Genomic DNA, 10,000 nt, shown 5'->3' with positions numbered 1-10,000 from the left:
GGCTTGTAAACGCTTTCAAACGCCTACGACCATACCACACTGAGCACACCCCATCTCGTCCGATCTGGGAAGTTAAGCAGTGTCGGGCGTGGTTAGTACTTAGATGGGTGACCGCTTGGGAATACCACGTGCCGTAGGCTTTTGCTTTTTGAATTCATCTTTTTTGTACTATTTTTCTTTCTGACCTATTTATACTTATTACTCGTTTATTTACATTTCTTTAACGCTTAAAAGAAAAGTAAATTCTAGTTATTAGCAAATAAAAACGTAAGCCAATCAGATAACGTTATTTGCTGTTTAAACCAATTAGAGCGCTAAAAAAGTGGTTTGACCAGTTTGAGATATCGAAAAAATAATGGCACCATCTTGTAGAGTACAATTTTCTGAGTTAAAATTAATACAATTAGTCTTTTATACTAAAACTTAAAAGTTTTTTTGTCCAAAAACAAATAAAAGCGTGGCTACTTGAAAAATCAAACGAAAATAAATTTTGCACTTTTGTATTGTGAGTCATAATAAGTTATTTACTGTTACCAACAGATACTAGCAAAAGCTTTTTAAAGTTTTGTATTAACTTAATGTATTTGTAATTACTTTTACTTAATAGAAACTATTGAATTACGTTTACTTAGTTTACTTTTGTATGTGTATTAAATATATAGCAATTTTGCTTGAACTTAAATAAAGATTATTAAACTATTAAAAGAAAACTATCAAAGTTTACTAACTCAAAAGCTAAATCTTAGTTATATTGTTATAAACATTTATGTTGTAATTTACTAATAACTAAATGAGTTTATTTCAAACAAAAAGAATTAAATAATGTTATGTTATGTCAAGCCTACTATATGAGGTATATAGGTATATAAGGTATACAAGCTTATGTTTGAAAGTTATAATAATTAAAATAAAAATAAATATTTAGTTGGTAAAATTTGTATTTAATATGCTTTGAAATTAGAGTTAGTATAGATGTTTTTTTTTAAATATAATAAATATAAGTATTTAGTTACTAATAATAAACTAAAATACCAATTTTGTAGTTATTACAAAAAAAAAAACTTATCTTACTTAAAGTTCACTGTAATTGAAACATTATACAAAAGCTTTATAATTATAAGCTTTGAATAATTCTATTTGAATAAATAATAGATTCATAACTATATTCATGTTTGCATATTTAAATTATAAAAAGTTAGTGTTTTGTGTATTGACTTTATGATTATTTTATTTTAGTAACTGTTAGTTTTATACTTTAATAAAAGAAATATGGTTAACAAGTAAGTTAAAAATGAAAGAAGCATAAAAAAACACACTAATTAACTGCTTATTCAATAGTTTGATTATTTAATTATTTTTCTGTTATATAGTTTAATCGTATTGTATAAAAAATACAGAGGTTTAAAGTAAGTTTGAATAAAAATAAAACAAAACATATAATATAAGCATTAGTTAAAATACATAGTTTTTTTTTCTAAAAAAATTTAATTCTTTAATAATAAGTAGTAATTTAAATAAAAAATAATACAAGTAAAGTTATACAATATATATACTATAGTTTGTCAAACTAGGCAAACACTACTAGGCAAAAAACAAACTAGGCAAAAAACCTACAAAGTAGGCCACCACTACAATCCTATGTTCCAACTGGAAATTCAATGAGATCGTTACTGTACTTGTGATGAACGTTGATAATCCCCAAGATTGTAAGTCGAAGGCCTTACCCAACCTAACCAGCGCACTGGTTTTCTTACAACTGAATTAATCAACATTTATTATTGAATATAATCATTATTGATAGATAGAGGAATGTTGACAATCAACAACAGATTGTAGGTCAAAGGCATTACTCGACCCAAGTACCCACAACCTAGATTGAACAACATTTATTAGATAGATTTGTTTAATGATAGATAGAGGAATATTGTCAATCCACAACAGATTGTAAGTCAAAGGCATTACTCGACCCAAGTACCCACAACCTAGATTGAACAACATTTGTTAGATAGATTAGTTAGATAGATAAATAGTACAGTATAATCTCAAAGAATTTGAAGCCCGAACATTGAACGATAGTGGTGTTTCGTGACGACTAGCGGGATTCGATCTTACAACCTTCTGCTTATGAGTCAGCTGATAAGACCACTGACCCACCGCGCCACGACAAAGATAAAGAAATATTTTGCTATATAAATAGGTTGATTTTTATAATTTTGTTATACAGTGTCAATTACAGTGAACTTCAAGTAAGATATACAACAGTATATATATTTCCGAGTCTGACTTTGAGTACTTTTTATATATTATTAACAAGATTTTTTAGGAGTAATATCTGTTTAGTTCTTTAATATATCTTTAAAATAATAATATTTTTTAAGGTGTTTAAAACTTTTAGAAGCTGTATGTAATGTCTTTTAGTTTAATAGTTCTTTTAAATTAGTAAAAAAAATAAACATGGTTGAGTTATCAAATTAAACAAAATAGAACGTCAAGTATTTAATTACTAAAATTAATTTAATTAAAAAAAAATCTCAGGTAATCTAAAATGTCAGGAATTATTTAAAAATAAATATAAATTTAAAACTTATTATATTGAAAAGATTGATGAATAATACTCTTGAATGTATGCAATGTTTGTATTTGTAATGCAATAACATAAATGGATAGATCAATGACAAATTGTAAACATATTGTATTATTTTATTTTACGATTTTATTTTATTTATTTAATAATTCAATAAACTTTACTTCTACTTTTCCTGGTCTTAGGTAATTTATAGATAACAATTATTTAAACAAACACTTTTGTACAGTTACAATACAGTTTTAGTACAGTTTGGGAGTAACTGTTGATTAAAAAAACAAAAAAAAAGTTAATTCAGGTTAAAATTTTATAAGGAATAATTTTAAAATATCAAATTGATTGTAAATCAAGTGCAAATAGGTTTTTTAAATAAACCGAAGGGTTTATAAAGGCTTGTAAACGCCTTCAAACGCCTACGACCATACCACACTGAGTACACCCCATCTCGTCCGATCTGGGAAGTTAAGCAGTGTCGGGCGTGGTTAGTACTTAGATGGGTGACCGCTTGGGAATACCACGTGCCGTAGGCCTTTGCTTTTTGAATTCATCTTTTTTGTACTATTTTTCTTTCTGACCTATTTATACTTATTACTCGTTTATTTACATTTCTTTAACGCTTAAAAGAAAAGAAAATTCTAGTTATTAGCAAACAAAAACCTTAGCCAATCAGATAACGTTATTTGCTGTTTGCTTATTTGCTGTTTAAACCAATTAGAGCGCTAAAAAAGTGGTTTGACCAGTTTGAGATATCGAAAAAATAATGGCACCATCTTGTAGAGTACAATTTTCTGAGTTAAAATTAATACAACTAGTCTTTTATACTAAAACTTTAAAGTCTTTTTGTCCAAAAACAAATAAAAGCGTGGCTACTTGAAAAATCAAACGAAAATAAATTTTGCACTTTTGTATTGTGAGTCATAATAAGTTATTTACTGTTACCAACAGATACTAGCAAAAGCTTTTTAAAGTTTTGTATTAACTTAATGTATTTGTACTTAGTTTAAATTAATAGAGTTTATTTGGTTTACTTTATTATGTGTATTGAATGTGCTAGTATCTAAAAATAAATACAACTAAAACAAAACAAACAAGGAGAGTACTTGAATAGAACCAACACAATTTACAGACCAGTTGTGTACTAAATTTAAAGAAATTCTGAATAGTGAATATGCAATTATTATTATAAGTTCAAAGTTCACTTTAATTTAAATTAATGTATTTTGTAAATTGGTTTTATTTAATACGATAGTAGTGAATTACTTTATTTAATTTACTTTAGTATGTGTTGTATAACTTTATTTAAACCAGAAGCAAAACGGGATTATACTTTCAATAAACTACACAATTTACAGACCAGTTGTGTACTAAATAAAAAGCTATTGTGAATGGTGAATATGCAATTATTATTATAAGTTTATAAGTTCACAGTTTACAAAAGCTTTAGAATTTAGTTACTATTTTGTTCATATTTGCATATCTAATTTATGAAAAGTTAGTGTTATGTGTATTGGCTTTTTAATTTCTTTATTTGTAGAACTGTTAGTTTTATATTCTAAAGAAACATTTTTAAATAAATATGTTTAACAAGTAACTTAAAAATGGAAGAAATATATTGTATATATTGAACTATTTATATTTATTCTAGCTATTTGCTTAGTGTATTTATTAATGTGATTATTTTATTTTGTTGTTTGTCTTATAGTTTAATCGTATTGTGTTGAAATATATATATAACAAATACAGAGGTTTAAAGTAAGTTTAAATGAAAATAAAATAAGACATATAGTTGAAATATAAGTTTAAAAAAATAGTTTTTTTTTTTTTTTTTTTCTTTGTTTGTTTGATTGTTTGTTTATTATATAATCGCGACGTGTCATTTTATTACTTTTAAGCATACTAAATATAATAATAGGTATAGTTATAGGAAAAATTCAATTAGTTTCTAATGTAATAAAAAAGTTTATTTCCACAAATAAATAAATACCTGAAAAATCAAATGAAAAATAAATTTCGCACTCCTGTATTGTGAGTCATAATAGGTTATTTACTGTTACCAACAGATACTAGCGAAGGCTTTTTAAAGTTCTATGTTAATTCAATGTATTTGTACTTAGTTTTATTAAAATGACAGTATTGATGGTTACGTTTATTAAGTATGTTTATTTAACGTTATGTAACTCAAGTAAAACCAGAAGCAAATAAGGAGACTACTTTCAATAAACTACACAATTTACATACCAATTGTATACTAAACTTAAAGCTATTCTATTTTATTCTTGATAGTTATTTTAAAGTTATTAAATTATACAAATGTATTTTGTAAAGTAGTTTTATAAAGTTACTATAGTTTATTTAACTTACTATAGTATGTGTTATATAATTTTAATTAAACCAGAAGCAAAAAGGGAGACTACTTTAAATAAACTACACCATTTATTGTTATATATAACTCTAATAAAACCAGAAGCAAAAAGGGAGACTACTTTAAATGAACTACACAAATTAAAAATATATTATTATTTATAAATCAATCGTGTTGTGTTTCAAAATACATTTTTCAAATAATGTTTTACAAGTATTTATCAGTTATTTAGTTTTCTTTTTATAGTTTAGCCGTATTGTTTTATTTATTTGTTATTATTTTTATTTAATTGTTTGCTTATTATATTTATCGCCATGTGCTTAAAAAATAAAACAACTATAAAGGTTAAAAAAGTAAGTTTAAATAAAAATAAAATGAAACATACAAAATAAGCTTATGATTTTTTATTATTATTATTATTATTATTATTATTTTTATTTTATTGTTTGTTTATTATATCTATCGCCATGTGCTTAAAAAATAAAACAACTATAAAGGTTAAAAAAGTAAGTTTAAATAAAAATAAAATGAAACATACAAAATAAGCTTATGATTTTTTATTATTATTATTATTATTATTATTATTTTTATTTCATTGTTTGTTTATTATATTTATCGCGATGTGCTTAAAAAATAAAACAACTATAAAGGTTTAAAAAGTAAGTTTAAATAAAGATAAAATGAAACATATAAAATAAGCTTATGTTTGATTTTTTTATTTTACTTTTATTAAATTGTTTGCTTATTATATTTATCGCGATGTGCTTAAAAGAATAGAACAAATACAAAGGTTTAAATTGTAAGTTTTAAATAAAATAAAATGAAACATACAAAATAAGCTTATGATTTTTTATTATTATTATTATTATTATTATTATTATTTTTATTTCATTGTTTGTTTATTATATCTATCGCGATGTGCTTAAAAAATAAAACAACTATAAAGGTTTAAAAAGTAAGTTTAAATAAAGATAAAATGTAACATATAAAATAAGCTTATGTTTGATTTTTTTATTTTATTTTCATTTAATTGTTTGTTTATTATATTTATCGCAATCTGCTTAAAAAAATAAAACGAGTATTAAGGTTTGAAAAGTAAGTTTAAATAAAAATAAAATAAAAATATAAAATAAGCTTATGTTTTTTTTTTTTTTTTTTTTATTATTATTATTTTTATTCAATTTTTTGTTTATTATATTTATCGCAATGTGCTTAAAACGATAAAACAAATATAAAGATTTAAAAAGTACGCTTAAATAAAAAATAATACAAATAAAGTTTATTTATAATAAATATATATATATTTAAAACATTAAAAAAAGTAGTTTATACATATTTTTTTTTATTTATTTCTTTTAAACATATTAAATAAAGTATAAAAAAGTATTAAAACATTTAAACGTAGCATAAATAAGCTTAAAACATTAAAATAATCGAAAAGAAACAAAGAAATTGAAAAAAATCGGAAAAAATCGGCAAAAAAAGTTCAACAGCAACATTTGAGCATCATACACGTATGCATTACTTTACACTAGTGAGAGAGACGTGTTTGTGCGTTCGGTCGACTTGACGAGAAAGCGGGCTTAAAGCATTACTGTTTAGCACCCGAGGCGCGGCTATTGCAGCGGCGGCGAACGTGCTATGTAAACGCATTGGAGCAGCGTATGAAAAACTACAAGCGTCCAGCGGCGGTAGGCTTATAGCTTTGCGAAGTCGTCGAGACGAGTAGCCGACGCAGGCAGGCACGGCTCGAGGCGGGTAACTGCAGCAGACAGATGGCGTGTTGCTGCTGACGAGTTAACCGGCAGAAGGCAAACGGTTGGTCGGGAGAAAGAACAGTCAGTTGTATAGCTGCATGCTGCAGTCGACGCGGGCTGGCGCTTTAAACAGCAAAAGGCCGGCGCCGACTTTCAGTAACGTTCGCAAGGCTTTTAAGCCGAGTGATAGAAAAGGTCTGTATTTATACAGTAAAAACGCTCAGTCGAGCAACGGGTTTAAACGCCCTCGGATAGTTATCTGGTTGATCCTGCCAGTAGTCATATGCTTGTCTCAAAGATTAAGCCATGCAAGTGTAAGTACGAGCTCACGTACAGTGAAACTGCGAATGGCTCATTAAATCAGTTATGGTTCATTTGATTGTACGCTTTTACATGGATAACTGTGGCAATTCTAGAGCTAATACATGCGTAAAGCGCCGAACTGACGTGAGGCGCGCATTTATCAGACCAAAACTAACCGGCTTTCGGGTCGTTACAATGGTGACTCTGGATAAGCTTGCGGATCGCACGGCCTAGTGCTGGCGACATCTCATTAAAGCAACTGCCCTATCAACTATCGTCGGTACGGTATCGGCCTACCGAGGTTGTAACGGGTGACGGAGAATCAGGGTTCGATTCCGGAGAGGGAGCCTGAGAAACGGCTACCACATCCAAGGAAGGCAGCAGGCGCGCAAATTACCCATTCCCGGCTCGGGGAGGTAGTGACGAAAAATAACAATGCAGACCTCGTACGAGGTCCTGCAATTGGAATGAGTACACTTTAAACTTTTTAACGAGTATCCATTGGAGGGCAAGTCTGGTGCCAGCAGCCGCGGTAATTCCAGCTCCAAAAGTGTATATTTAAGTTGTTGCGGTTGAAAAGCTCGTAGTTGGATATAGGGACGGCGAGGTTGGTCGGTCGAAAGGCTAGCACTGGCCTTGTTGTTCTTGTTGGTCGGTGCCTTCGCGGTGCTCTTAACTGAGTGTTGCGGTGGTCCGGCAAGTTTACCTTGAAAAAATTAGAGTGTTCAAAGCAGGCTTTACGCTTGTATAATGTTGCATGGAATAATGGAATAGGACCTCGGTTCTATTTTGTTGGTTTTCGGAGCACGAGGTAATGATTAATAGGAACGGACGGGGGCATCCGTACTGTGCCGTTAGAGGTGAAATTCTTGGATCGGCGCAAGACGAACGACTGCGAAAGCATTTGCCAAGAATGTTTTCTTTAATCAAGAGCGAAAGTCAGAGGTTCGAAGACGATCAGATACCGTCCTAGTTCTGACCTTAAACGATGCCGACTAGCGATCGGGCAGTGTCGAACTTAAGAACTGTCCGGCAGCTTCCGGGAAACCAAAGTCTTTGGGTTCCGGGGGAAGTATGGTTGCAAAGCTGAAACTTAAAGGAATTGACGGAAGGGCACCACCAGGAGTGGAGCCTGCGGCTTAATTTGACTCAACACGGGAAATCTCACCCGGCCCGGACACAGCGAGGATTGACAGATTGAGAGCTCTTTCTTGATTCTGTGGGTGGTGGTGCATGGCCGTTCTTAGTTGGTGGAGCGATTTGTCTGGTTAATTCCGATAACGAACGAGACTCTTACTTGCTAAATAGCTGCTCGACCCATTGGGTCGGAGACAACTTCTTAGAGGGACTAGTGGCGTTTAGCCACACGAGATTGAGCAATAACAGGTCTGTGATGCCCTTAGATGTTCGGGGCCGCACGCGCGCTACACTGACCGGATCATCGTGTGTTCCCTAGGCCGAAAGGTCCGGGTAATCCGTTGAACCCCGGTCGTGCTAGGGATAGGGACTTGCAATTGTTTCCCTTGAACGAGGAATTCCCAGTAAGCGCGAGTCATTAGCTTGCGTTGATTACGTCCCTGCCCTTTGTACACACCGCCCGTCGCTACTACCGATTGAATGGTTTAGTGAGGTCCTCCGATTGAGCCTGGTACGTGCGGCAACGCACTCGCCGGTGTTCGAAAAGACGATCGAACTTGATCATTTAGAGGAAGTAAAAGTCGTAACAAGGTTTCCGTAGGTGAACCTGCGGAAGGATCATTAACGAATCGAAATTTGATTTCAAGCGACGTCTCTTCTTCGAAGGGACCGAGCCCTGTAACTGTTATAGTTCGGTCGCGTTGCTTTCTGACAGCGGGAGTAATAATTCAGCACGCAAGTGCTGGCGCGGCCGCTTCTTTTTGAACACGATTTTTTGGTTGCATTGAGATTGATTAACACGAGAGATCTCTTAGCGGTGGATCACTCGGCTCGAGCGTCGATGAAGGACGGAGCTAGCTCCGAGAAGTAATGTGAATTGCAGGACACATTGAGCATCGATATTCTGAACGCGTATTGCGGCCTCGGGTAATCCTGGGGCCACGTCCGTCTCAGGGTCTTTAACACACCGATCCTTTCATTAGTTTGAAAGTGCCTGCGACTCGTTTCTTAATTAAGGAGCGTGTCGTCAAAGACAGCTGGTCTGGCGATTTCACAGCTGAAGCGTGAGCAGCCTGCTGGCCTCGGGTGAGGTAGCAACGACGGTAGGTGCTCGAGAATAAGTTAAGTGACTTCAAAAGGCCGACGTACAAAGCGCATGTACTTTTGTAGTACATCACTTTTGACCTGAGATCGGGCGGGACGACCCGCTGAACTTAAGCATATCACTAAGCGGAGGAAAAGAAACTAACAAGGATTCCCCTAGTAACGGCGAGTGAAGCGGGATAAGCCCAGCGCTAAATCCGAGCCTTTTTGGAGGGCGAGGAAATGTAGCGTATGGAATTCAGCATGCGGCGAACCAACGACTGCCCACGTTCTTCTGATCGAGGCCTTTTCCCAGAGCGGGTGTTAGGCCCTTGGCGGCGGTCGTAATTCGTCCTAGCGGTTTTCCCGGAGTCGGGTTGTTTGGAAATGCAGCCCTAAGCGGGTGGTAAACTCCATCTAAGGCTAAATACTGGCTCGAGACCGATAGCGAACAAGTACCGTGAGGGAAAGTTGAAAAGCACTTTGAAGAGAGAGTTAAAGAGTACGTGAAACCGCTTGGAGGCAAACGGAGGCGCCCATCGAGTCGCCGGACGTTTTCAGGCGCTGCGAGAGCTGTCCTACTGTTTGAGTGATCTTCGGAGACTCTTACGGTTGCGCTGGCGTCGCGGCGCTGCACTAGCGTTCGGCGAGGGCCGCGACCGGTTGCTGGGCTGACTTTGGTCGTTCGCAAGGTAGCTCTTCTTCGGAAGAGTGTTATAGGCGTTCGATTAGCTTCGGCTCGGCGACCGAGGAGAGATTCCGCGTCGGTCTTCG

At 33.2% G+C, this 10,000-nt stretch overlaps 5 non-coding genes across 5 annotated transcripts in view; all 5 read left to right on the top strand.

Annotated features, from left to right (window-relative positions):
* Positions 1–21: 21 nt before the first annotated feature.
* On the top strand, positions 22–140 carry LOC145848293 (5S ribosomal RNA). Its single transcript, XR_014371861.1, has one exon. It is a non-coding gene; the product is annotated as a 5S ribosomal RNA (ribosomal RNA).
* Positions 141–2,995: 2,855 nt separating this feature from the next.
* LOC145848289 (5S ribosomal RNA) lies at positions 2,996–3,114 on the top strand. The gene has a single exon (XR_014371858.1). It is a non-coding gene; the product is annotated as a 5S ribosomal RNA (ribosomal RNA).
* A 3,845-nt stretch (positions 3,115–6,959) lies between these two features.
* LOC145848286 (small subunit ribosomal RNA) lies at positions 6,960–8,767 on the top strand. The gene has a single exon (XR_014371855.1). It is a non-coding gene; the product is annotated as a small subunit ribosomal RNA (ribosomal RNA).
* Positions 8,768–8,949: 182 nt separating this feature from the next.
* LOC145848294 (5.8S ribosomal RNA) lies at positions 8,950–9,102 on the top strand. Its single transcript, XR_014371862.1, has one exon. It is a non-coding gene; the product is annotated as a 5.8S ribosomal RNA (ribosomal RNA).
* Positions 9,103–9,324: 222 nt separating this feature from the next.
* The window catches only part of LOC145848288 (large subunit ribosomal RNA), a 3,631-nt gene continuing 2,955 nt past the window's right edge, over positions 9,325–10,000 (top strand). The window contains exon 1 of the ribosomal RNA XR_014371857.1: positions 9,325–10,000. This exon is cut by the window's right edge and continues 2,955 nt beyond it. This is a non-coding gene — a ribosomal RNA (large subunit ribosomal RNA).

This window comes from Thalia democratica, unplaced genomic scaffold (genome assembly GCF_965202585.1).
Source record: "Thalia democratica unplaced genomic scaffold, ktThaDemo2.hap1.1 HAP1_SCAFFOLD_1323, whole genome shotgun sequence".
Classification (NCBI taxonomy): Eukaryota; Metazoa; Chordata; class Thaliacea; order Salpida; family Salpidae; genus Thalia; species Thalia democratica.
This window is presented reverse-complemented; position numbering and strand designations above follow the sequence as displayed.